The sequence below is a fragment of the Pelobates fuscus genome, chromosome 2 (assembly GCF_036172605.1).
Source record: "Pelobates fuscus isolate aPelFus1 chromosome 2, aPelFus1.pri, whole genome shotgun sequence".
NCBI lineage: Eukaryota > Metazoa > Chordata > Amphibia > Anura > Pelobatidae > Pelobates > Pelobates fuscus.
The window spans coordinates 400,220,468-400,247,867 of NC_086318.1; positions in this window are offsets into that span (position 1 = coordinate 400,220,468).

The following is a 27,400-nucleotide window of genomic DNA, read 5'->3' on the forward strand; positions in this document are numbered from 1 at the left end:
GCACATATTTTTCTGTTCATTTAAGTATTCCGCTGGGATCTGAACATTGTTATGGGTTCTAATAACAAATGAAAAAAAAAAAACTCATAATGTAAAATGAACTATTTTACATGATTTTGTGTTACAGACCTTGGATTCTTCACAATAAAATTTATTATTTTGTAATTGTCAACAGGTACCTTTAATTGCCTTAAATGTAAACATATGCTATCACACAGAGTGCACGTGTTCAGTGATAATGAAAAAGTACATTAAATACGGGCTTGTTAAGATCTTTATAGTCTAATACAGTAGATAAAGTAGCACTGTGAAAGTTCCAATAGTGGTCACTATTATTAATATTATTTATAAGAAATACCTTACTCCACAATGCTATACAAATGGTTGGCAAACAAATAATTATTGCAGCAATACACATTTGACATTCTGAAACAAACAGTAGAGAGGGGTCTATTGCATTTGTTTATCATGACAAAAAACTTTTAATACTTTGACCTCTGATGTAATTTCCTGTCACATGTCTAGCTGCGATGTCATATTCTGTCATACGTCTAACTGTATTTAACACAGATGCCTGCCTGTTTGTTAAAGGTTCCATGAAAGAGAAATGTTGCTTGTATAATTATCCTTGACCTAGTCTGGGTGTCTGACTCTTTCAATGAAGCAAAGCACTGTCTAGAATACCCGAAAGATGAGAAGAAAATAATGGTTATCATTATTACTACTCTTGAAATTAATATACTGATTTTAATGAATGCAAGTAGAGTGGAAATGGGACCAAAATATTTAAACTGCACACAATAATGTCTCAATAAAATCTTTTTTTTTTTCTTCACAATCTTTATTTGAAGATATTTTTGTATTATTACAGGTTAGAACAACAATTAAACTGAAGGTTAAATTAAAAAAAAAATTATATATTACAACTGTGGTTACAGATACAGCCAATGCATTGTCTCACATTAACACAGTTCTTGGTTGGAACAGGTTTTTAGAATATACACATGGCAATTGAGTCCTTGTCCTAGATCTAACCTTCGTGTGCCATTAATGTTCGTTATGTCTTAGTTTTCCTTTTCTCCATCCCCCTTTAAAGGAAGGGTAGCTACTTCCAAGGTGACTTATTTTTATTTATTTAATTCTACCATGTTTTAGCTGATTGTCTCTCTCTGCATTCAGGTTTCATCTTTGTGGTGTGAGTATTTGCTAAATCGTGAAAGTAAGTAAAAAAGGGGGCGGGGATGGAGTGGGTAGAGGGAGGTGTTAACCCCTTAAGGACACATGACATGTGTGACATGTAATGATTCCCTCTTATTCCAGAAGTTTGGTCCTTAAGGGGTTAAGTAGGAATAGGTAGAGTGTCTGGAACGCCATGCTGCAACCCTTGTCCATGACTTACTCCTATGTGAGTTAACACTAGGCTATTGCTATTATTTTCATTCCTTTATGGTGTTCATTGACTAGGTGTGACTTTTTCCATAGTCTCTTAGAAATATAGTCCCTCTGTTAACGCCTGACATGCTTGAGACTTACTCTTGCCTACAAAGACTCTCTAAACGCAATACAATACCTATGCATTTACTTACACTTACAATACCTAGCATGCCATACTATCAATCATGGGCAATAGGAAAGTTAGCTACGACATCACCATCTCTCATAAGGCATTACGGATTCTATGTTCACACACAGTTTAACCACACTAGCTTGTTTTACCAACTAGCATATCGCTTCTATATTAATTGTATTGTTACAATCATAGTTTCAGTATTTTTATTTTATTTTTTTTATTATTTATTTTTCTTGTGCAAAGGAGAAAACAATCTGCTTGTATCACCCCAACAGTGTTGACAAGCAATGCATTTACTTATAGGAATAAACAATGTCATGGCATGAGTCACACACATTTTTTTATAACCAAAAAATAAACAGGCTGATTTGTAATTCACTTGTGGCATTTAACCCCTTAAGGACCAAACTTCTGGAATAAAAGGGAATCATGACATGTCACACATGTCATGTGTCATTAAGGGGTTAAAGGGCCGGCGATGGGGGCGCAGGACACCCCCTCCTATATGGCGCCCTAGGCGCTGCCTAGTTCACCTTATAGGAAAGCGCCGGCCCTGAGCGCACCACTACATCCCTTGTCACATTCAGGGGTGCATTAGGGGACTTTGGGAGGCGATATGTCCCATCAAGGGCTATCTTCCTTGCTTGTGGCTGGGGTAGTATAGCTGCAAGCAGCCGTCTTAGGTAGTGTGGTAGTTCTTCTAAGGGGATATCATCAGGTATGCCGCGAATCTTGATATGTTGTTGTCTGTAGCGGTCTTCCATGGCAGTCATTTGTGTGCTGAGTGTATGCTGGCAGGTTTGGACTTGCCTTATGGTGTCTTGCATCGCGGACATGTCCTTGCGTATGTCCAGAATGTCCTCCTCGGAGGCACGGACCCTGTTAGTTACTGCCTGGACCTCCTCCTTTATCACCGCATTGTCCAATTCCAGCCAGTTTCTGATTTCTAGCCCGAAGGTTTGAATGTCCTGCTTGGTAGCCAGCTCAAGCCCTCCCTTGGTTGTCAAGGATGCTGCAGTCATTGTGAGCTCTGCCCCAGTAGTGAGCTGCGGTGGTTGGGCGGCTGGTTCTGCGGGGCTTGGTGCAGGGGATACCTCCTTGTTCTTTGCGGTCGCCATTTTGTGTTGCGGTTGTTGCTGCAGGAGAGTTCTGATGTCTCTCGTGGTGGACACCGTGTCTGCTGCAGGTCTCTGGGATCGACATCCCATAGTTGTTCCCATTGCCTGTGGAGTCAGTGCGGGTGATTTGGTCTGCCAGAATGGGTCTCCCTGTGGAGATCTCTATATATTGTGCTGTATTAACCCCATTCTGTATGTATCTTTATCGTCTCCCCTTCTTTATTCTGTACCCTTACAACTTTACACCTCAATAAAAGAAAGATTGACAAAAGAAAGCAACACAAAAAAAGCTTGTGTCTCAATCTTGGGCAGGTGCCCCTCCATATGTTTTTTATTGCCACGTTCCTCAAGGAAGAAAATCTAATTTAAACACACCAACTGCTGGAATAATATTTCCAGTACACCAAGTACTGTGTGATAGTAAACATAAACAGATTAGCAACTAGTGTGTAACTGATTTAACTTAGATTGCAGATCACATTGCTGTGGGTTCCTTTAGCAAAAGCATGTCTACAGCATAAATATAAGACATATAAGACAATATTTATATTTAAATATTAAACCTTGTAATCTACTTTCATATACAGCTTTTCTTAACCCCTTAACACCGCAGCCAAATGTACAAGTTGTGAACAGAACAAAACGTAAACAAAACCTGGCATTTACGCTATATGTCTGTCCAACCGTAATTCACCTCTTTCATATTAAATGCACCCCCCCTTATTATATATCATTTTATTCAGGGGAAACAGGGCTTTCATTTAACATCAAATATTTAGGTATTGAACATAATTTAATATAAAAAATTTATAAAAAAAATGGGAGAAAAAAAGAATTTTTAAATTTTTTTTTGTTCTATGTGACATTTTAACTGTGGATGTCAAAATACTGTTTGCTTTTACTGCAATACAATACACATATTTGTATTCAGCGATGTCTCACGTGTAAAACAGTACCCCCTATGTACAGGTTTTATGGTGTTTTGGGAAGTAACAGGGTCAAATATAGCACGTTACATTTGAAATTGAAATTCGCCAGATTGGTTACGTTGCCTTTGAGACTGTATAGTAGCCCAGGAATTAAATTTACACCCATAATGGCATACCATTTGCAATAGTAGACAACCCAAGGTATTGCAAATGGGGTATGTCCAGTCTTTTTTAGTAGCCATTTGGTCACAAACACTGGCCAAAGTTAGCGTTAGTATTTGTTTGTGTGTGAAAAATGCAAAAAACGCCAATTTTGGCCAGTGTTTGTGACTAAGTGGCTACTAAAAAAGTCTGGACAAACCCCATTTGCAATACCTTGGGTTGTCTACTATTGCAAATGGTATGCCATCATAGGGGTAATTTTCATTCTTGGGCTACCATAGGGTCACAAAGGCAACGTAAGCAATCTGGCGAATTTTAATGTGAAAAAAATGAAACACAAGCCTTATATTTGACGCTGTAACTTTTGAAAACACCATAAAACCTGTACATGTGGGGTACTGTTGTACTCGGGAGACTTCGCTCAACACAAATATTTGTATTTCAAAACAGTAAAAAGTATTGCAGCAATAATATCGTCCGTGTAAGTGCTGTTTGTGCGTGAAAAATGCAGAAAACGTCACTTTTACTGGCGATATCATCGTTGTAATACATTTTACTGTTTTGAAACACTAATATTTGTGTTCAGCAAAGTCTCCCGAGTAAAACAGTACCCCCCATGTACAGGTTTTATGGTGTCTTGGAAAGTTATAGGGTTAAATATAATGCTAGCAAATTAAATTCCCTATACTTTCGGCATGGGTTGTCAGGCAGGTCCCGCTAATTCTAATTAATTAGGATACCTAATTATGTAAAATTATTACATAAATATATGTGTAGAATTAATATATGTATATATATACATATGTGTATATATACGTATATATATATAATTTTTTTTTAATATTTTTATTTATATATAGGTATATATATAGTGATATATACGTATATATTTATGTATATAGATATATATTATGATATATATATTATTTTGTTCTACGTGTATTTTGATATAAATATATATATTAATATCACAATACAGTTAGAACGAAATAACACATCTATATATTTTTTAATTATTTATTTTTAAATATTTTTTTAATTTTATTTTTTTACGTATTTACATATATATTTTTTTATATTATATATAAATATATATATAACAATAATTATATATATATTTAATCAGTATCAGTCTACGTGTAATTTGATATTAATATATATATTTATTAATATTTAAATACACGTCGTGTATGTGTAAATATGTGTGTGTGTGTGTGTGTGTGTGTGTGTGTGTATGTGTATGTGTATGTGTATGTGTATGTGTATGTGTATATATACTTAGATCATATATATATATAATACATATGATCTAAGTATATTTTATTTGTAACTGTAATTTTTTTAATTTATTTTTTGAACTAATATTTTATTTTTTTTACAGGACAGGGGGCAGAGACAGTGTCAGCCAGTGATTTCACATCACTGGCTGACACACAGGATCAGTGATCACAGTGACTGCCTGTCACTGTGATCACCTCCTGCAGATTGGGTAATTGACCACAGGGGGGAGTGCCTGGGTGGTACAAGCACTCCCCCCTTCCAATCTGCAGGGGGATCACTGTGCCAGTTACATGTGTCAGCCAATAGGCTGACACATGTAACACTGATCGCAGTGACAGGCTGTCACTGCGATCAGAGAGCTCTGAGATCGCAGTGACAGCCTGTCACTGCGATCTCAGACTTAGCAGATCGCGGTCACTGACCCCAGGGGGACTGCCTGGGGGGCCAGGTAAGTCCCCCGACCGCGATCTGCAGAAGGGGAACGCCGCCGGCCGCATGTGTCAGCCGATTTGAAATCGGCTGACACATGCTTAATACTGGTCGCAGTGACAGCCTGTCACTGCGATCAGAGACTGCAGATCGCGGTCACCGGCCACAGGGGGGGTTGCCTGGGGGGCCAGGCATCCCCCCCGACCGCGATCTGCAGCGGGAGAATACCGCCGGCCACGTGGGCGGCAATAAAAGCGAGGACGTAATATTACGCCCGCCGGCGTTTAGAGCCGGTTCCTGCAGGACGTAATATTACGTCCTCCGGACTTAAGGGGTTAATATAATACATTTCGATAGACAGATGAACAGACAGACAAACAGACAGATAGATAGACAGACTAATATTTAATTTGGTAATTTCGTGTTTGACACACACATGACATTTCTTTCATTCATTCATGCGTATCCTTTAGGCATAAAAAAGTCAGTCTGTGACAAGATGTTTATGCCAATGAATCCTCTTGATTATCCAGCAAAAATTCTTCTAAAGTATTCTAATACTCTTCTAAAGAATTATTCAGTAAATAATAATTCAATGATGTACGGTAATAAAAATAAGGATTCCATTCAGTTATTTAAAGGCACTCCTGCTGTTGTAGTCATTTTGACTACACTCCACCGTCTATCCACACATGCCAGGGTAATCATCGCCCACAAATGGTGATCCATTGTCTTACATGAATGACATTTGGTGAACTGTCTCGCAACTAAGCTATTCTCATAATTGTTCATAGCATTTGTTACATGCTCTAAAATCCAGATTTTAAACATACATGTTGTAACACTGACATAGAATCTGTCATATGTATATTTAAGGACATAAATCATACTAAAGATCTCACGCATAATATATCTCTGACTTCTTTACCGGAAAATATGTACCCCCATATCTTTCTTTCTTCAAGCTATAAGGAGAGCATACTCCATATTTGTGTTTAAACCATACACAATTATCATGGATTCCAAACTACCAAATGGGCGTCTCATCGGAGTATCCTATAAATTATATTAAAGGGAATAAAATGCAGAACAACACAGTGTAAACCAATAGAAGAATGTTGCATATATAGATACAATTAAATCCAAAGAACAAGTTCCAATGCCACTTGTGTATGTTGTGCATACTTCTAAGTGAGTTTATTTACTGACTGAGACCAATCATTTCATTTTCCCAGCAGACGTCTGAGTCCTTTTCATCAGTACTTTCAAGAAGATCTATACATTTTCAAAAGGCAAATGATGAATACGCAAATCTGCCAATCTGCCAAGATACTGATAAATGAAGCTTTGATGAATAATAAAACACTAGCGTAGACTGTTCGGTTGTGTCATGAAGACTGAAGCTGGGCCAGTGAATAAGAAAACTGTCTAATTATCCCATTCCCCTGGGTGAAGATCAGAATTCAGGACTAATCAGCACCAATCATGTTTCCAGTGGTGGGAAACCTTTAGAGGGAGGCGTTTTCTTTAAGAGAAGCCAGAATCAACTATCCAAAGAAGAACTGCATACCTTTCTAATAATAAAAATAAGATAGCAAACAGACAGCAAAGCTACCACATCCAGTCAATACAGAGTTTAAAGGAGTCATTTCATGTAAGATGAAGTCCAGTTGTTGTGTCACATTCTGTACAGATGACTATTTTCATTCCCAGACTGTTTGCTTTCCTTCTCACGATGATAATTCTGAGCCCCAGTATTAAAGTGTCCCACTTTCAAATGTTCTGCCCCGTTAATGAAAAACATCTAAATAGCAGCAGCTCTGACCAGACAAATCAGTCTGACAAATGGTATTTTATATTGGCATAAAACGTGATCTAAAAGGCTGAGGAACCTTAACATCAAGACAATTACAGTGGTAACAGTTGCTTCTTCCATGGCAATATTTATAATTATGTCAGAGAACTCTAAAACTTGTGTGTGTTTTTTTTCTATATGCTCATTAAGTTTAGAACTAGAACAACCTATGTGGTCAAACAAATAGTTTATTTTTCTACTGATTGGTATAAATGGTCTAAAGTTAATTATTGATCAAAAAAATCATAGTAATAGCAAAGGTAACAGCATGAGAGAGAGAGTGAGTTTTAATACATGGAGATGACAACACTATTTTCTAGCTGTTCCTGTAAGTAGCACAGATTTTATTTGTTCACAGCCACATGAGTTAAATGTGTTGCAATGAAGTCCTGGTATGGAAGTATGCTTCTCTGCAAGGAGAAAGGTATTGCTGGAGCAAAGGAAAAGCTAACCAGGGCTTTATCTGCTAAACCAGTGGTCCCCAACCCAGTTCTCAAGTACCCCCTAACAGTCCAGGATTTAGGGATTACCCTGTTGTGTCTAAAGTGTTTTTTTCCCCTCTTTCTAAAACATCTTAGACATAACTGGGCAATCCCTAAATCCTGAACTGGTAGGGGGTACTTGAGGACTGGGTTGGGAACCACTGTGCTAAATGTAGACTTGGATGTTTGCTTCCATATATTTTGCTTTGCATTTTATCTGAATTTGGCCTGATCGGGTAATTGATTTGTATTCCAGAACACTGAGCCATATATATCTATATATATTAGTAAATATATTGGCAGTACACTGATTGGCTTATTTGGTACGGTTTTGTTCCCGAATCAGTTTATGGTACCAAAATTCTTCTGATCTTAAGTGACATGTGGCCAAACTCCAGGTGTTGTGAAAAACATGTTACTTTGGAAATAAAATGGTTTGGGAGAGCACAATGTTCTCGACATGCACAAGTCTACTCAACAGTCAATTTGCAGCCAATCGAAAATGACTTTCTAAAGTTTAGTCAAAAATAACCGTCTGGAAAGATTCACCAACTGAGCAATAGTCACCATTTGGCTATTTTAACCTGAATTTTGCAATTGCTATCTTAAAGTAACTAAAAATCTTTGTATTAAACCCCAAAGCAATGAGTTCTGTACAGACACAGAGAACTCAATTAGTAATGTGATATAAACAGAAATGTTTGATGTATTACAATTGGGTATTTTATTCAGTTTGCTCCTCTGCATTCTTACATAAAACAATCTGGGCTTTCTTTCCACAATTCTGCATATTTTCTTTTTGCAACTCAACAGGAACGGCAATGATTTAGTATAAAGCAGACTTAAATATTAAGTCAAGCTCTTATGAGATCATAAACTTTTAAAGAGATTTACTTAAAAAGCTGCACAACCTGGAACAAAGGGAAAGGGCTATTGAAATACAGCCCATTACAAAAAAGATTGCATTAGATTGAATATTAAGACAGGACACAATTACAGCTCAAAGGTTGGTATATATGTATTTACTATGATACAGTGCTGTGCATGCATGGCCAGCTTGTGCCACATATGATTATATCTAAAACATAATGGCTCTTACCTTTAAAACATACACAAAGTTTTAGAGAAAAGTTATTTCAACACCTTAACCCCTCCACTATCAAGATATTTAGATGATTTGATTTGCTGTGCTCTAGAAAGTTTGTGCATGTATTTTTTAATTATTATTATTTAACAACAAAATGACAGTTTGGAAAAATAATGAAGTTATTGTCTCATATAAAACTGTCAATTAGAGGGAAAATAAATAAATAGCATTACTATAAAATTATCATGTCATAATATATAAAATAAAGATAAGCCCAGATTGCATATAATAAACAGATATATAACATATGTAGCTAAAATAAACACAAGAGTTTAAAAGTTACTTGCTTGCTACATTCAATTAAAGATTGTTTTATTTATTTTTTTACAAAACTGTTTAATAGCATGATTTTGAGTATGAGTATGCTGTATTAAACCAATTAAAGTGAGTCTTCTCAATGGATCAAAACAAGAGCCATTAAACAATGAATAGAAACTGCCATACCAAACACAGCATGAGAAGCTAGCTTATACATATCCAGCAATATAGATGGCCAGAATTCACTGAAATACTAAAAGACAGTTCTTTCCTTTTTCCATAGCAAACTCTCAAAGTTATTTTAATATATAATACACAATAGGGGTGCACTTAAAATATTAATACTGAGAATACTTATCTCAAACTTTCTCAATCTTCCAATAAATATAAGAACATGAAAAGAAGAAGATAAATAACACTATCTAGTGCAGACCAATTATATTGAAGGGACACTATAGTCACCTGAACAACTTTAGCTTAATGAAGCAGTTTTGGTGTATAGAACATGCCCCTGCAGCCTCACTGCTCAATCCTCTGCCATTTAGGAGCTAAATCCCTTTGTTTATGAACCCTAGTCACACCTCCCTGCATGTGACTTGCACAGCCTTCCATAAACACTTCCTGTAAAGAGAGCCCTATTTAGGCTTTCTTTATTGCAAGTTCTGTTTAATTAAGATTTTTTTTATCCCCTGCTATGTTAATAGCTTGCTAGACCATGCAAGAGCCTCCTGTATGTGATTAACCCCTTAAGGACCAAACTTCTGGAATAAAAGGGAATCATGACATGTCACACATGTCATGTGTCCTTAAGGGGTTAAAGTTCAATTTAGAGATTGAGATACAATTATTTAAGGTAAATTACATCTGTTTGAAAGTGAAACCAGTTTTTTTTTCATGCAGGCTCTGTCAATCATAGCCAGGGGAGGTGTGGCTAGGGCTGCATAAACAGAAACAAAGTGATTTAACCCCTTAAGGACCGGCCTGTTTTTGCGATGTTTGTACGTTAAGGACCAGAGCAGTTTTAACACTTTTGTGGTGTTTGTGTTTAGCTGTAATTTTCCGCTCTCTCATTTACGGTTCCCATACAAGTTATATATTGTTTTTTTCACGACAAGAAGGGCTTTCTTTACATACCATTATTTGTATTATGTCATATATTGTATTTAAAAAAAAATAATAAAATATGGTGAAAAAGTTAAAAAAAAAATGTTTTTGGACTTTTACTTGAAAAATCTTTTACTTATCTACAAAAGCTAATGAAAAAAACTGCTAAATAGATTCAAAATGTTGTCCCGAGTTTAAAAACACCCAGTGTTTACATGCTTTGTTGCTTTTTTTTGCAAGTTATAGGCCTATAAATACAAGTAGGAAATTGCTGTTTCAATATATATATATTTTAAATGTATCAATAGTGACATTGTAACACCGTTATCTGTCATAAATCCCCGAAACACACCTAACATGTACATATTTTTTTAAAGTAGACAACCCAGGGTATTCAAAATGGGGTATGTCCAGTCTTTTTTAGTAGCCACCTAGTCACAAACACTGGCCAAAGTTAGCATTTATATTTGTTTGTGTGTTAAAAATGCAAAAAACGCTAACTTTGGCCGGTGTTTGTGACTAAGTGGCTACTAAAAAAGGCTGAACATACCCCATTTGCAATACCTTGGGTTGTCTTCTTTTGCAAATGGTATGCCATCATGGGGCTAATTCTCATTCCTTGGCTACCATACGCTCTCAAAGGCAACCTAACCAATCTGACAAATTTCAATAAAAAAAAAAAGTAAAATCAAGCCTTATATTTGACCCTGTAACTTTCACAAACACTATAAAACCTCTACATGTGGGGTACTGTTATACTCAGGAGACATCGCTGAACACAAATATTAGTGTATCAGAACAGTAAAATATATCACAGCAATAATATCCTCAGTGAAAGAGCTGTTTGTGTGTGAAAAATGCAAAAAACTTCACTTTCACTGACAATATCATCGCTGTGATATGTTTTACTGTTTTGAAACACTAATATTTGTGTTCAGCGAAGTCTCCCGAGTAAAACCGTACCCCCATGTACAGGATTTAGGGTGTCATAGAAAAATACAGGGTTAAACACAGTGCTAGCAAATTAAATTATCTGGACTTTCAGGCAGGCAGGTCCCTCAAATTGCAAACATTAAAATTACTTAATTAGGTAAAAATATTACATAAATACGCACGTATAATTTTAATATATATACATATTTATATATTTGACGTCTACGTGTATATTTATGAAATTATTTATGTAATTATGTATGTGGACATATGTATATTTCGTATTATTTTTATTTATTTATTTATACATATATATATATATCATTACATTCTAAGTGTATTTTGATATAAATATATATATATATATATCAATAGCAAAATACTGTTAGAATAAAATTGCATATATATATATATATATATATATAATTTTTTTTTAATTATTAAAAATTATTTTAATTTTTTGTAATTTATTTGTATTAACTTATTATTTGTATTTTATAATAAAATATATATACCATATATATAGTTATTATATATATTGTATATATTCGTGTGTAATTTAAATATAAGTGTATTTTTATATTAATATACGTATATATAAATATAAAAAATACACTTAGTATGATGTTATATATATGATATATATACATATATTATATATAGGTATATATAGATATAATACATGTATATATATCATATATATATATATATATATATATATATATACACATATTATTATTTTTTTTACACTGATTGGTTTTTTTTCACTTTATTTTACACTTGCAGGGAGACTGCCTGTCAGCACAGACAGTCCCCCTGCAGGCAGACACATGGACCCTTATTGCGGTCATGTGATCGAGTGATCACATGGCCGTGGGGTCCTGATCTGCCGAGGGGGGACTGCCCGGGCAGACAGGCAGTCCCCCTGGACCGGGAGGAGAGCTGATCGCCGCCGTGGGACCGACGGCGATCAGGTAAGTAGCCCCAGACCGTTATGACGGTTCAGGACCCTGAAAGGGTTAAAGGGAAACTCCAGTGCCAGGAAAACGATCCCTCTCCCTCCCACCCCCCAATCCCCGGTTACTGAAGGGGTGAAAACCCCTTCAGTCACTTACCTGAGGCAGCGGCGATGTCCCTCGCTGCTGTCTCCTCCTCCCCGACGCTCCTCCTGTCCATTGCGTCGGCCGGTGGGCGAGACTGATCCCGCCCACCGGCCGAGGAGACCTAATGCGCATGCACGGCAATGCCGCGCATGCGCATTACGTCTCCCCATAGGAAAGCATTGAAAAATAATTTCAATGCTTTCCTATGGGGTTTTGAGCGACGCTGGAGGTCCTCACACAGCGTGAGGACGTCCAGCGACGCTCTAGCACAGGTTTCCTGTGCTATGGCCAGCAAGTGACCTCTAGTGGCTGTCTAGTAGACAGCCACTAGAGGTGGAGTTAACCCTGCAAGGTAATTATTGCAGTTTATTAAAAACTGCAATAATTACACTTGCAGGGTTAAGAGTAGTGGGAGTTGGCACCCAGACCACTCCAATGAGCAGAAGTGGTCTGGGTGCCGTGAGTGTCCCTTTAACTCCTAATTGACAGTGAATTGAGCAGTGAAATTGCAGGGGAATGATCTATACACTAAAACTGCTTTATTTAGCTAAAGTAATTTAGGTGACTATAGTGTCCCTTTAATGATCATATGCAATCAATTATAAATACCCAAAAATAATTATATATAATGTAAAGTAAATCCAAGATAGTGTATTCATTGCAAGATTGAGAAAGTTTGAGATAAGTATTCTCAGTATTAATATTTTATAAGCGCACCCCTGTTGTGTATTGACTGTAAGCTTGTTTGAGCCGAGACCTCATCTACCTATTGTTGCTGTATCAATTTGTAATTGTCTCATTTATTGTTACATTTCCCCCTTTTCATAATATTGTAAAACTCCAAAATTATTTGGCGCTATATGAATACCAATAATAACATTACTGTTTTGCTGTGTTGAGAAATCACAATGTTTAGGTAGCTTTTTCAGCTATCAGAATTTTATTATCCCTTTTATTTAGTCATCTGATAAACTCTCTTCAAAATGACACTGGTCAGAGAAAATCACCATACCCAAAATGCCTTAAAACAAAAGACAATGGTGTTTATTCACTATTCTTCAAACTGTAGCAAACATGAAACCGACATGCAAAATATAGGCAAATATAGGCAAATGGCCAAATTATAGGCAAATGGAGGAAAGGTGCTGGTTAGTAAAAAAATATTGTTACAGCTTGGCTATTCTAGACTAGATTCTCCAACTCAATATCCAGTTTGCTAAATTTAAAGGACCACTATAGGCACCCAGACCACTTCAGCTCAATGAAGTGGTCTGGGTGCCAGGTCCAGCTAGGATTAACCCTTTCTGCTGTAAACATAGCAGTTTCAGAGAAACTGCTATGTTTATAAATGGGTTAATCCAGCCTCTAGCGGCTGTCTCATTGACAGCCGCTAGAGGCTCTTGCGTGCTTCTCACTGTGAAAATCACAGTGAGAAGACGCCAGCGTCCATAGGAAAGCATTGTAAGTGCTTTCCTATGAGACTGGCTGAATGCGCTCCTCCTCCGAGGAGGAGAGGAGGCGCTGGAGAAAGAGGTAAGTTTAGCCCCTTCCTCCCCCCAGAGCCAGGCGGGAGGGGGACCCTGAGGGTGGGGGTACCCTCAGGGCACTATAGTGCCAGGAAAACGAGTATGTTTTCCTGGCACTATAGTGGTCCTTTAAGTGTTTAGTGATGAGCGATAGTGAATTTGCACGTGAGTCTTCACGGTAAAAGGTTCTGCAGCTATCAGCTTGTGTTGATACAGAATCCAGTGCATTATTAATGGCAATCACCATATATTTCCCTCTGTAAGCTATCTGCTCTGTCATATCTTTTGTAAGAGCCCTTTAATTGATTTGTGGTTCATTATATATAACCAGATCTGTTGGAACGTGAATATTCTCTGTTACTTTATCTCCCTTTTAAATGGTATGATATCATGGTGATGAAGTATATGCTGAGAATATTTCCAACACTGACAACTAGAAACCAGTTTTAAAGGAACACTGCAGGCACCACAACAACTTCATCATAATGAGTCCATAATGTATTTGTTTACTTCTACTTTAGTTCCTTTGGCTTTTGACACATGGAATAGTTTTCTACTCTATTCTAATGTTTTTTGTTTTTTTTTACATGATTTTAATACAGCTTTTTAATAATCCATCATACGTTCTGCAGTATGGTATCTGTTTTATCGACACTAAACATTAACCACATAGACAAACTAATTCTGTAAAGTAGCTACTTTGCAAGGTTATTGACTAAAAGGTGATTTTAAAGTGTATTTCTAATTTTAACCCCCCAAAAAATCTTAGCTGACTTGGTGAACTTTTTAGGTTCAAATCTTTTGACCTTAAATTTGAAATTCCCGACAAATAACCTTGTTAGTAATAGTAACAATCCTGCCAGGAAAGCAATTATTTTTAACAGATATGTTTTCAGTATATTTATTACTTATTTTTATGTCCTATGTTTTTAATTTGACAACTTTACTACAATCCCAAGCTGAAATAAGTTATTTTCTGACATATTTCTAAGAGAGATTCAACACAAATGCTTATTTCTTCCAAATGTTTCTGATCCTTCCAAAGAGGATTTTAACCCTCTTTATATATCACTATTCCTCATAGAAGTGCTTTCCAAACTGTGTGCCGCGACACGTTAGTGTGTCGGCTGCAGTGTACACGTGTGTAGTAAGTGCGACTGTTTTACGCAGGTGACAATTGCACTGTTCCACTTCAGGTGTAGGTATCGCGGTCGAGGGATCATATCCAGGTACTGAGCGTCGGACAGCGGAAGTGAGGCATCATGACGTTGTCAGACGTATATGATGCACTCTGTGGGGACAGCGAGGTGTAGAGAGAGAAAGTGTGCTGCTTCCTAAACAGCCTACAAAAATTCAAAGGATGTCTATTTTTTTTCTGCTGATTGGTAACAGTGGTGCCCTCCTTCAACATTGACCGTGATCCGTGAGCTGTGGATGCTGTGGCAGAGTTCCTGTTGCAAAAAAATCCTCAGCCAAGACAAAATTGCAGCCTCTGATACAGCCTTTGAGGAAGTATTGTAATTGATGAAATGCAGTTTGTTTTTGGCCAGAACTGGGAGTAGCTCAATGCAAGCATAATCCTTGGTCCGAGAAACAACAGAATAATTTTATTTATTTCTTTCAACAGTTGAATATATATATATATATAATAGGCAACCCTGAAATATAAAGCTAGTCACTTTACACAATTTAAATATTTTTGGCTGCTTGGTCCCTGTTCTAAAAATAATTCCGTTATTACAATTATGTATATGTCCGTAACTCTTAGAAGGGGTTAGTAGTAGTTTAACCTCCAGTTTGCTATTAAAACTGAATTAGACAAAAAGCAGAGAAAAAGGTGGCGCTAGAGATAAGTAAAATAAGTAAAATATCACAGGTAAACCCAGTGCAGCAAACAAAAAATCACCAAAGTGTACAGTCACTGAATAACACTTACATACAAAGGCTAAAAATTGAGATATGGTACACATTGGATGATATTCTTGCATTTAGTAAATGTTCCCTAGGTTCTGTGGGTATAAAAAAAAAAACAACATAGGGTAATATATCTTTAACACAAATAAAGTAATAAGTAACTTGGAACACTGACAATATTTAGAGGCTTTATGAGTTGGCTCTAAACTATGACAGCAGGTACATCAATCAGATGTAGATATGTAGGCATAGGATCAGGTCCTTCAGAAGGTGTCAGAAGTCCTCTGTTTAGAAATGAAGGCCAGTAGCCGAACTGAAAGTGTAGCCGACTCAGATCAGTTTTCCAGTTCAGCCATTTTGACCTTAAATTTGAAATTCGCTTTGAATTGACCTTGACTTCTAACTTTATTGAGTTTTGTTACTGATAAATCAATTTCCCACCATGAAAATACAGTTCAGAAACATCTGCATCACCAGTCTGAGCCATTACTAGTGTGGCATGCAGTGTTACAGTAAAATCAACATAGTGTGGGTGTGGATAGAGGATGGAACAGTGTTTGCAATTAAGAATGAAAGGGAAAGTATAGCAGCCCACCTTGTATATAACATGCTTGAATGAGCCCCAATCACAACTATCACAATAACTCACATTGCCGTTAGTCTTTTTGTAATCTACGGGGAGAGCAGTGCCGCCTCTTAAGAGAGGGATTTCTGAGTCATCGGGAAATCTAAACCCACTAAGAATTAGAGCAGTACAAAAAATAATAAAATAGCTGTCACTAGTTTCCAAGTATGTTGCTGGGTATATGTGTTATTATTACCAAATGGTACTCATTTTATCAACCACAGAAATATGGGAGGTTAAAGTAAGCTGGAACTTGAAGAACATGCACTAAATAACAAAACGTGAGAAAAAAACTTCAGCCCTGCCCCCGCAGCCTCCGGAAAAGAAACACCAATACATCTGTTAAAATCAAGTTTTAGTAAGTTACATTACATGAATATTAATGAGTAAAGTAATCAATTTTAACACTTTACTATTATCGTCATATTTTCATATTTGTATGAATACCCAAAATTGGCAAACAGTGGCCAGGGCTAGTAAATGGTATTACAAAGCTGATGAGTAGACCCAGAAACATTTACTGGAACAAAGTCCATTTTACTCCAAACCTTCTTGTAGAGTGTTCCTTAATGTCCACCAATTCAGTTTGTAAAAAAAAAACGTAACTGACCCAGTTTGACTATTTATTCTAGGAGGGTGTCATGGCTCCCTGCGACTCCTGGGACCGTAACCACTATATTGACCTGTAGTGGTTATAGTGCTTGAAGTGTTTTTTTAATAAGAATGGAGACAAATTGTAAGTGATCCGTTTAGAATTCTGAAGATACAGGTTAAGGGAAAAGCGCAAACACAACAAAATACGGCTTTAAATTTTACAAGGCTCCCTAAACTCACATATCTTAGCAAACTGATTTAGGGATTCAGTTACACCATATGGCTATATCGTGTTAAGCCCGACGCTATATCACAGTACATCAATACTGGTGGGTCCTACACTAAATTCAACATGGGAGATGAACATGCTATTTGCAATACTTACTGCCTAAATGGCTTCCAGAGATTCTCCTCAAAGGGGGTCTTTACAGCTGCACCACCTCTGAGAAATGCACATTCAATCCCCCCTTCTTTGTGCATATTTAAAATCCAGATCAGATTCCTTTTGGGTTTGCACCTAGCCCCTTCACTCCACGTGCCCCTTTGGAGGTGATCACAGGAAAGAATAAATGTGAGTATTATCTCTGGAAGCAGTTTAAGCAATAGATATTACGATTAACATGTTCATCTCCCATGTCATAATTAGTGTAGGACCCATCAATATTGGGGTACAATGACCTAATGGCAGGCTTAACACAATATGGCCATGTGGTGTAACTAAATACCCATATGTGTTTCCTAAGGTAGGTGACTGTAAGTAACCTTGTGGGATTTAAAACAGTTTTTTGTCTTTTGTTTGTGTACACTTTAATCTCACTACTGCTGAGACATGCTTGCTCTGGGTGTACCCCTCAACCCCTCTTTTTTAAGAATTCTGAAGATGACAGATGTTCTCTTTCCTACATGATGAGATGACCTGTTCTGTCTTGGTGGACCACACACTTGCATTTTGCATGATTGCTCTCGGCTTTGGTCAATATTGCTCTAGGTAACTACCAACATAGTGTGCAACAATGAAACAACAATAAAGAATTGCTAGTAGGAGTCAGAGACTTGGCTGATGATGCTATAAAAACTTTGTTGTTCTTTATTCTGGTTATCATTTATTACTAGAGTTTCGACCTGTCCTACATTTCTTATGACTACAGATATGTTTGCTTCTAGCACCAAGAATCAAGAACAGCCCATAGAGACTATTTAGTTTGGATTTATTTACTTCTGTATGGTACCAGTCGTACCCCTATTCTATCAATCCAGCCAAGAACAATCCCCCCCATATTGCTGAGCCAAAACTCACATGAAGCTTTACACACAATACCAATTAAAGAAAGAGGAGCCCATCATTAAGGTTACAGAAATTGCACATGATTATAAGTTGACACAGACATTGCTAAGATGAGAGATGCATGTATAGATACTTAGGGACATGCGTGCAACTCAACTCAAGATCGTGACTGAGAAATATTATGATCTTTATTTTTAGCAAATGGTCATGAGTGAAATACAAATGGTAACATAGTATGGTAACAGCAATGAAAGATTTGTACTCATTGCTGTCACTATGTGCTAGTTATTTTATGTGAAATTCAGTAATTGACATATATGCCACTCTGACGTGTTCTCTAGGTATAAAGTCAGATTGTATTACATTGTTACCAGCGAGACTCCGCCAGGTGACTAGGTAAGGAGTGAGCTATAAAAGATTTATTGAGGCTTTAAACCACACCGTTTTTCTGTGTGAAACTGGCTTAAAGTGCGATAAAATCAGCTCGCATGACAGAGAAAAAGAAGTTTGAATTTGCATGACGCGTGCTTATCTTGGCATAATTACTTGACTTAAGTTATTTTGGCCGAGTAATATTTTAAAACCCCAGCTTTATAAATAAATTGTAAAACATTTAAAAATGCATGCTCCATGAAGCAAAATGTAAGAAAAAAAAATATGGCTTAACCCATTCACTCCTGAGCGCTTTTGGAATTCAAATCTGTTTAAACCAGAGATTATAAAGATTATATTTTCTAATATCATGTTATGTAAATCATATTAGTTATCCGTCATTATAAAGTTATTATTGTTACAAAAGTAGCAAAACATTTAGTTGATGGCATATCAATGCACTCTTACAGTGATGTTCTATTATATTCGGACAGAAGAATACAATTTTTGCTACATTACAGGTGTGTCAAAAATGTAATAAAAAAATAGATAAAGTTGGACAAACGCCCTTTTATTGAGTATTTATGAGGAACAGGATGAAGGTTTGGGAAATTAGGCTTTCAAACATATCTTTATGGGCCAAATGTTAATACATTTATTAAGTACTGTGGATTGTAAAATGCAACTATGTTATTTAAATGGACAATATAGTCACCATAACAATTACAACTTAATGTAGTTGTTCTTGTGAGTATAGTCAGTCCCTGAAGGCAATTTCACGTAAACACTGCTTTTTCAGAGAAAAGCACATTTTGTTTACATTGCTGCCTAGGGACACCTCCAGTAGCAGTCACTCAGATGGCCACTAGACGTGCTTTCTGGGTCAATGCTGCATGTTCAGCGTCTCCATGCTCTGCACGCAATTCTGAACTTTCTCCATATTCAATATTCAATGCATCTCTATGAGGAGATGCTGATTGGCCAGTGCAGTGTTTGGCTCCACCTCCCACCCCGCTTCCTTTGCTGAGATCATAAGAATTAACAATCTCAGACAATCCAATGCTTTCCTATTCTCCTACTGGATTGGCTGAGATTGTCAATTCTGGGGTGATCGGGGGAGGGGCTAGTGCCAGCAGACTGCGGTGCCGAAATAAAGATGAATTTTTATCCTATTTAAGGGAGGCAAGGAGGGGCGACCACCTAAATAGTGTTTCAACACTATAGGGTCAGGAATAGACGTTTGTATTTCTGACCCTATAGTGATCCTTTAATCGACAAAGACTTCTGTATAATGTGGAAGGAAAGAGGAGAGAATTGAGAATAAGTGGAATAAGGACATAATGGGGCCTTGATAGAGAAACATATTTATAGAAAATATTTATTAAAAAAAAGTTGCATATTCCATAATTAAATGTATACTATAGTAGGCATTAGATATTTTCTATCATTTAGGAAAATAGCGAGTGCAGAAATAAATGTAATTAGCTATTTTCTCTTAAGACTTATAATTCACTTTGAATTCCTGACAATTTACAAACTTCTACATCCCTCTAGACCTCATTGGTGGAGAAGTAGTTAACTGAAGACAGACACTATTTTATTTCAATGGCACTCTCAGAATCCAGCTCCCAGGTTTCTGCTCCCCTTGGAATGTTAATTGGTAGAGTTATACGCGTAATACACAGTAAAGGAAGATCTGCTTAAAAAGACTGAGAATATTAGGCATTACTGACTATTGCAATTAATCTCCTGAATGTATCAAAGAAAGGGATTCTAATGTACTTCCTGAACTCTTGATAAATTAGCCGATTAATGTAAACTATTGAATTTCTCGGAATTGTTTGCCGTACAGGAATATGTCTGCACAGTGTATTATATACATTATTATTTAATATCGTGAAGCATAAGGGATCCAAAGAATTGCTTTTTAGCCATGAGCATATTTCTTTCATGCATTTTTCACAATTTAAAAGGAAATGTAAAACATTAAACTCTACTTAATAGAGATGACTGCAATATGGAAAAATAAAACTCTGAAAATAATAAATCTGTGCTCACATCTGTCTCTAAAATATCGTCTAATTTTTTTTTTTGGTTTATTTTATATATATTTCTGCACGTTTTCCTAAATACTATTGTTCAAATAATGATAATTAGTTTTATTTTTAGAAAGAGCACAGGATGCTACAATTGGAAAGATTCTCCAACACTAATAATTTTTCAGGTCTATTTTAAAAAAAAAAAAATGTATTCTTTATTTATTTTCCCAACTCACAAGTACAAAAGGACATCCAGATATAAAACAAAAGAGACGTTGCAGATATAGTATACATCAGAGTTAGCTGGTTTTATTTTGTAGGTTCCTAAAATTAACAGAGTAAATGTGATAATTACTCTTAGTGGGTCTAGCGGCCTGATGTCTGGTTGTGAAACGGTGTGGCCGTCGGAGTGTACACGGGGCAACAGGCTTACTGTATGTTTCAGGCCCATTTTTTTGCCTAAATTTTCTAATTTTATCTGTCAACTTTCTTTTCATTTTAGTCAATAACCTTAATAGTCTTAATGTAATAACGCCTTTAAGAACATATTGCTCAATAACAAAGTTATACACAAAACCAGACATTGACTAGGATTTGACAAGGGAATTCCAAATTCTAGGCCAGAATAGAAAAACTGCCTAATTTAGCAACATCTTAAAATTGAAAAAAAAAAATCTTTTCTTCCACCTGTTTAGAAGGAATGACTTGAGATCACACCTGTCCTTGCAAGTTCCGTTATGTCTTTGCGTGTAAAACGTATGAAATCTGTGTTCAATCTAAACATTGCGCATTTTCCACTCTTACGACAGTGTTTAGCTAAAAAAAAAAAAAACACGAGAATATGTTCTTGGCATTAAGAAAAAATAAAATAAAGAAATTTGATACATTGTAAAACATATGGCAAGAATTAGAGGGTAAAAAGGGACCACAGGAAAAAAAAATGAAAAAGAAAGCAACAGGTTTGCCAAACTAGAGAGAGAACATTGGTGTGGTTAGTAAACTGCAACAAAACTCTGACCCAAATGATTTAATAGAAATCTAAGATAGCTTGAACATTATGGGATTGAGCATTCCTTGGCAATATCTTCAAAAAAAATCAAACCAAATTTTGGGTTCTAACTGGCCTGCTTAGTATTTTATTAGGATTTTTAAAAAAAATATAGCTTTTAGCCCAAAAGAAACGCTACATTACCGGGGGCCTGCACTTCATCAGGCCTTCTCAAGCTGTAGATGTCTCTTTAAAGCAAAGCAGGACACATGCAGGACTCCAATCATTGGATGAGTTTGTCAGCAAGCTCTAGTGGTTATGGTGAGTGGAGTTTCATTTTAATCGTAAGAGTAGCAATTACGGGAAACTAGGGCACTGATACAACTTTAATGCATTTAATAGGTTTTAGCGTCATTAAGATGCTGTAACTTTACATGTTCACACAAAAAATATTTAGCAGAATTTGAACTCTGTACAAAAAGCCTGCCTCCTTAGCCATGCCACTTCATTCCAGAAAATGAGTCAATGATAGTACTGAATGATCTGAGCTACAAATCAACCTGCATTAGAAGGAAAGGACACATATTTTTTGTTTACACAGGCAAAGATGTATTTTGTCATTTCCGCGCCCCCACTCCCCCTTCCCCTCAAAATATGCATCTTCACCCATGTGTCCCTTAATCCACCTCTTGAATGTCTTACCCCCTTTTGTATTTATTTTCCTCGCTTTTGAATGTCTTACCCCCGTTAGTATAGCATATCCCCCAATGTTTTCTCTTATAGCCCCCCTTTGTGTGTGTCTCTTACTTCCCTCCAGCCCCTTTGTGTGTCTCTTTCTCCTCCCAGACCCTCTGTGTGTCTCTTTCTCTTCACCGCCCCATTTGTATCTCTTCCCTCAGCACCTGTTTCTTTCTCCCCAGCCCCTCTATGTCACTTTGTGTGTGTACCAGTCACTCCATGTGTCTCATCCCACTGTGTGTTTCATTTCCTCCCCAGCCCCTCCATGTATCTCATTCCCTCCCTCCCAGCCCCTCCATGTGCCTCATTCCAACCCAAGCCCCTTCATGTGTCTCCTGCCACCCCCAGACATTCCATGTATCTAATTTTCTCCATCTCATCCCCTCCATTCATATGTCTTATTCCCCCAGGCACTCCATTCATGTGTCTCATTCCCCCAGCCCCTTTATTCATGTGTCTCATTCCCCCAGCCCCCCATATGTCTCATTCACTCAGCCCCTTCATTCATGTGTCATTCATTTCCCCATCCCCATGTGTCTTTCCCCCAACCCCCATGTGTCTCATTCACCCATTCCACATGTGTCTCATTTCTTCCCCCCAGCCCCTCCATGTGCCTTATTCCCTTTCAGCCACTCCATGTGTCTCATGCCCCACCCCCAGCCCCTTCATTCATGTATCTCATACTCTCTCTAGCTCCCGGTGTGTCTCATTCCTCCAGCTCTCTTCTATGCTTCTCACTCCCTCTCCCACCGATGCCAGATTACCTTCCTTCTTTGTAGCGAGGCTGAGCTGTGGACCACAGTAGAGGAGCCTCTGTTTCCCTCTACTTGATCTGACAGGAAGCAGTTGGGTGCTATCAGCAAACACTTGCTGGCAGATCAGATAGAGCAGGCTTCCCCAAACTCCAGCCCTCCAGATGTTGCTGAACTACAACTCACATGATTCTCAGCCTATATATTTTATTCAGAGAATCATGGGAGTTGTAGTTCAGCAACATCTGGAGGGCCGGAGTTTGAGGAAGCCTGAGATAGAGGGAAACAGAGGCTCCTCTACCTCAGTCCATGGCTCAACTATGCTACAATGACTGTCTGACAGGACCCAGAGATTGCATGCCCTTGGCCACTGCAAGTGGAGGGACATATAGTAAATATATCCCTTTCTGTTTGTTTGAAGTTTTTCTGACTGTCTGCAGCCAGGTTGTGAATTAAAAGCAGCTCACTCAGTGCTGTTAAGGGTTGAACTGTGTACATATAATGATAAGGAAGTCTTTCTGCATGAGGAGTGCAGCTAAAGAAAAAACCTTCTGGTGCATCATTCTGGAAAACAATTTTATTTGTGTGTAAAAACCATAAAGATTTGAACGTGCAAAAATATACAGCATGTTAATGCAGTCAGAACTCACCAAACACATTACATTTGTCTTGGTGACTGAATGTCCCTTTAAGTGAGAGGCATTAACTGCAGGTGCTGCTTTTCCTAATGAGCTGCCACACCTATCGGGGAAGGAAACCTGCGACCAAAATGGAGGTTAATGGTATTGTGCTTTGTGCCACAGCAGTCAAATTCTGTACAGTGGGTTCAGTATATACTAAAGAAGATGCCATCTTTTAAAATATATATATATATTATCGTCTGTATATTTTAAGTGATGAAAACATTGTATGTTGGTAAATCCTGATCTTATATGTTTTTGTTTACTAGAAGGTTTATTTGATCACATCTTCTAGAATTGCTGGTGGAACTTTTATAATAAGACCACGGTTTATCTTTACTTAACTTTTTTAGTTTTCGAAAATTGCTAATGTTAATGGCTATGAGAGTTTTGGAAAATAACAAATGTTACATGTAACAAAGTGCAATACTTTACCGTGCTCATAACAGTGTGTCATACCTTTTGCACATTTTAGCTTAATAAACTGTAAAATCCTGTGATATAAATATTCAAAAGATTACTTAGTTTCTTATTTGTACTTTTTATGAGTCTACTTGCTAAATTTCAAATGTATCTTAATGGTAGTGTGTTAACTTTACTTGTTAGGAAGAGTTATGTGAGTTACAGTCACAATTAGGGTTGGTTTTATTCATTTATTTTGTTTGTTTTTGGCCTGTGTACTGATTCTGCTTTTTATTACACTCAGGTTCAGTGTTTAGTAAATAAGCCCCAAAATGATGATATGTTAGGGTAGACTGGGTGACTGACTGACTCTGTTATAGATTTTCTCCCGGGAGGTGGAATTCTTGTTTAATAGTGATGTCCCGAACGGTTCGCTGGCGAATAGTTCCTGGCGAACATCGCGTGTTCGCGTCCGCCGCGGACGGCGAACATATCCGATGTTTGGTCCGCCCCCTATTCGTCATCATTGAGTAAACTTAGACCCTGTACCTCACAGTCAGCAGACACATTCCAGCCAATCAGCAGCAGACCCTCCCTCCCAGACCCTCCCACCTCCTGGACAGCATTCATTTTAGATTCATTTGGAAGCTGCATAAATTATTATTATTTTTTTTTTTTTTTTAATTCTTTATTTTTGTAGTGCATGGAGGTATAACAAATGAGCATGTGGTACCCCAATGGCATTCCTCATGCTTTTCAAGTAACAATTGTAACAATAGGGTATATGTTAATACCCTAGTCTGCGCGTAGCCCTCCATGGGTGAAGATGGATTCATTTTTTTTTTGCGCTCGGGTTTTTTATTTTATTTTTAAGTTCGACGGGTATGATGGCTTTCTATTTGGCCTTTTTTGGGGCTGAAAAATGAAGATTTTAGAAAAAAGAAGACGTTGAATAGTAAGTTGAATTTTTAACTTTACAGGGTAGTAATTTTATTCCCCCCTCACTATTTTTTAGGGTGAGGGGGGTAGGTAGGGGCTTTTTTATTTGGGTGGAGGGGTGGGTGACTAGGGGCTTGGGGACCCCTAGTCACCTTTGGGGGGGGGATTTTCATTTAGGGCCCCCACCCGCCGGTCAGGGGTGGGGGCCAGGGGGGACCTACCTTATTGTTTTTTAGGGCCCCCACCCACTGCGCAGGGGTGGGGGCCGGGGGGGGAGGACAGTAGGTCCCCCCCCATTATTCTTTTATAGGGCCCCCACCCGCCGCTCAGGGGTGGGGGCCGGGGGGACAGTAGGTCCCCCCCCCTTATTGTTTTTTAGGACCCCCACCCACCGTGCAGGGGTGGGGGCCAGGGGGAGGACAGTAGATCCCCCCCCCATTATTCTTTTATAGGGCCCCCACTCGCAGCTCAGAAGCCATGTTTACACGGTATATAGAGGGGAGCCATGTTTACACGGTATAAAGAGAGGAGCCATGTTTACACGGTATATAGAGGGGAGCCATGTTTACACGGTATATAGAGGGGAGCCATGTTTACACGGTATATAGAGGGGAGCCATGTTTACACGGTATATAGAGGGGAGCCATGTTACTCTGTATATAGAGGGGAGCCATGTTACTCTGTATATAGAGGGGAGCCATGTTACTCTGTATATAGAGGGGAGCCATGTTACTCTGTATATAGAGGGGAGCCATGTTACTCTGTATATAGAGGGGGGCCATGTTACTCTGTATATAGAGGGGAGCCATGTTACTCTGTATATAGAGGGAGCCATGTTACTCTGTATATAGAGGGAGCCATGTTACTCTGTATATAGAGGGGAGCCATGTTACTCTGTATATAGAGGGGAGCCATGTTACTCTGTATATAGAGGGGAGCCATGTTACTCTGTATATAGAGGGAGCCATGTTACTCTGTATATAGAGGGGAGCCATGTTACTCTGTATATAGAGGGGAGCCATGTTACTCTGTATATAGAGGGGAGCCATGTTACTCTGTATATAGAGGGGAGCCATGTTACTCTGTATATAGAGGGGAGCCATGTTACTCTGTATATAGAGGGGAGCCATGTTACTCTGTATTTAGAGGGGAGCCATGTTACTCTGTATTTAGAGGGGAGCCATGTTACTCTGTATATAGAGGGGAGCCATGTTACTCTGTATATAGAGGGGAGCCATGTTACTCTGTATATAGAGGGGAGCCATGTTACTCTGTATATAGAGGGAGCCATGTTACTCTGTATATAGAGGGGAGCCATGTTACACTGTATATAGAGGGGAGCCATGTTACACTGTATATAGAGGGAAGCCATGTTACTCTGTATATAGAGGGAAGCCATGTTACTCTGTATATAGAGGGAAGCCATGTTACTCTGTATATAGAGGGAAGCCATGTTACTCTGTATATAGAGGGGAGCCATGTTACTCTGTATATAGAGGGGAGCCATGTTACTCTGTATATAGAGGGGAGCCATGTTACTCTGTATATAGAGGGGAGCCATGTTACTCTGTATATAGAGGGGAGCCATGTTACACTGTATATAGAGGGGAGCCATGTTACTCTGTATATAGAGGGAGCCATGTTACTCTGTATATAGAGGGAAGCCATGTTACTCTGTATATAGAGGGGAGCCATGTTACTCTGTATATAGAGGGGAGCCATGTTACTCTGTATATAGAGGGAGCCATGTTACTCTGTATATAGAGGGAGCCATGTTACTCTGTATATAGAGGGGAGCCATGTTACTCTGTATATAGAGGGGAGCCATGTTACTCTGTATATAGAGGGGAGCCATGTTACTCTGTATATAGAGGGGAGCCATGTTACTCTGTATATAGAGGGGAGCCATGTTACTCTGTATATAGAGGGGAGCCATGTTACTCTGTATATAGAGGGGAGCCATGTTACTCTGTATATAGAGGGGAGCCATGTTACTCTGTATATAGAGGGAGCCATGTTACTCTGTATATAGAGGGGAGCCATGTTACACTGTATATAGAGGGGAGCCATGTTACACTGTATATAGAGGGAAGCCATGTTACTCTGTATATAGAGGGAAGCCATGTTACTCTGTATATAGAGGGAAGCCATGTTACTCTGTATATAGAGGGGAGC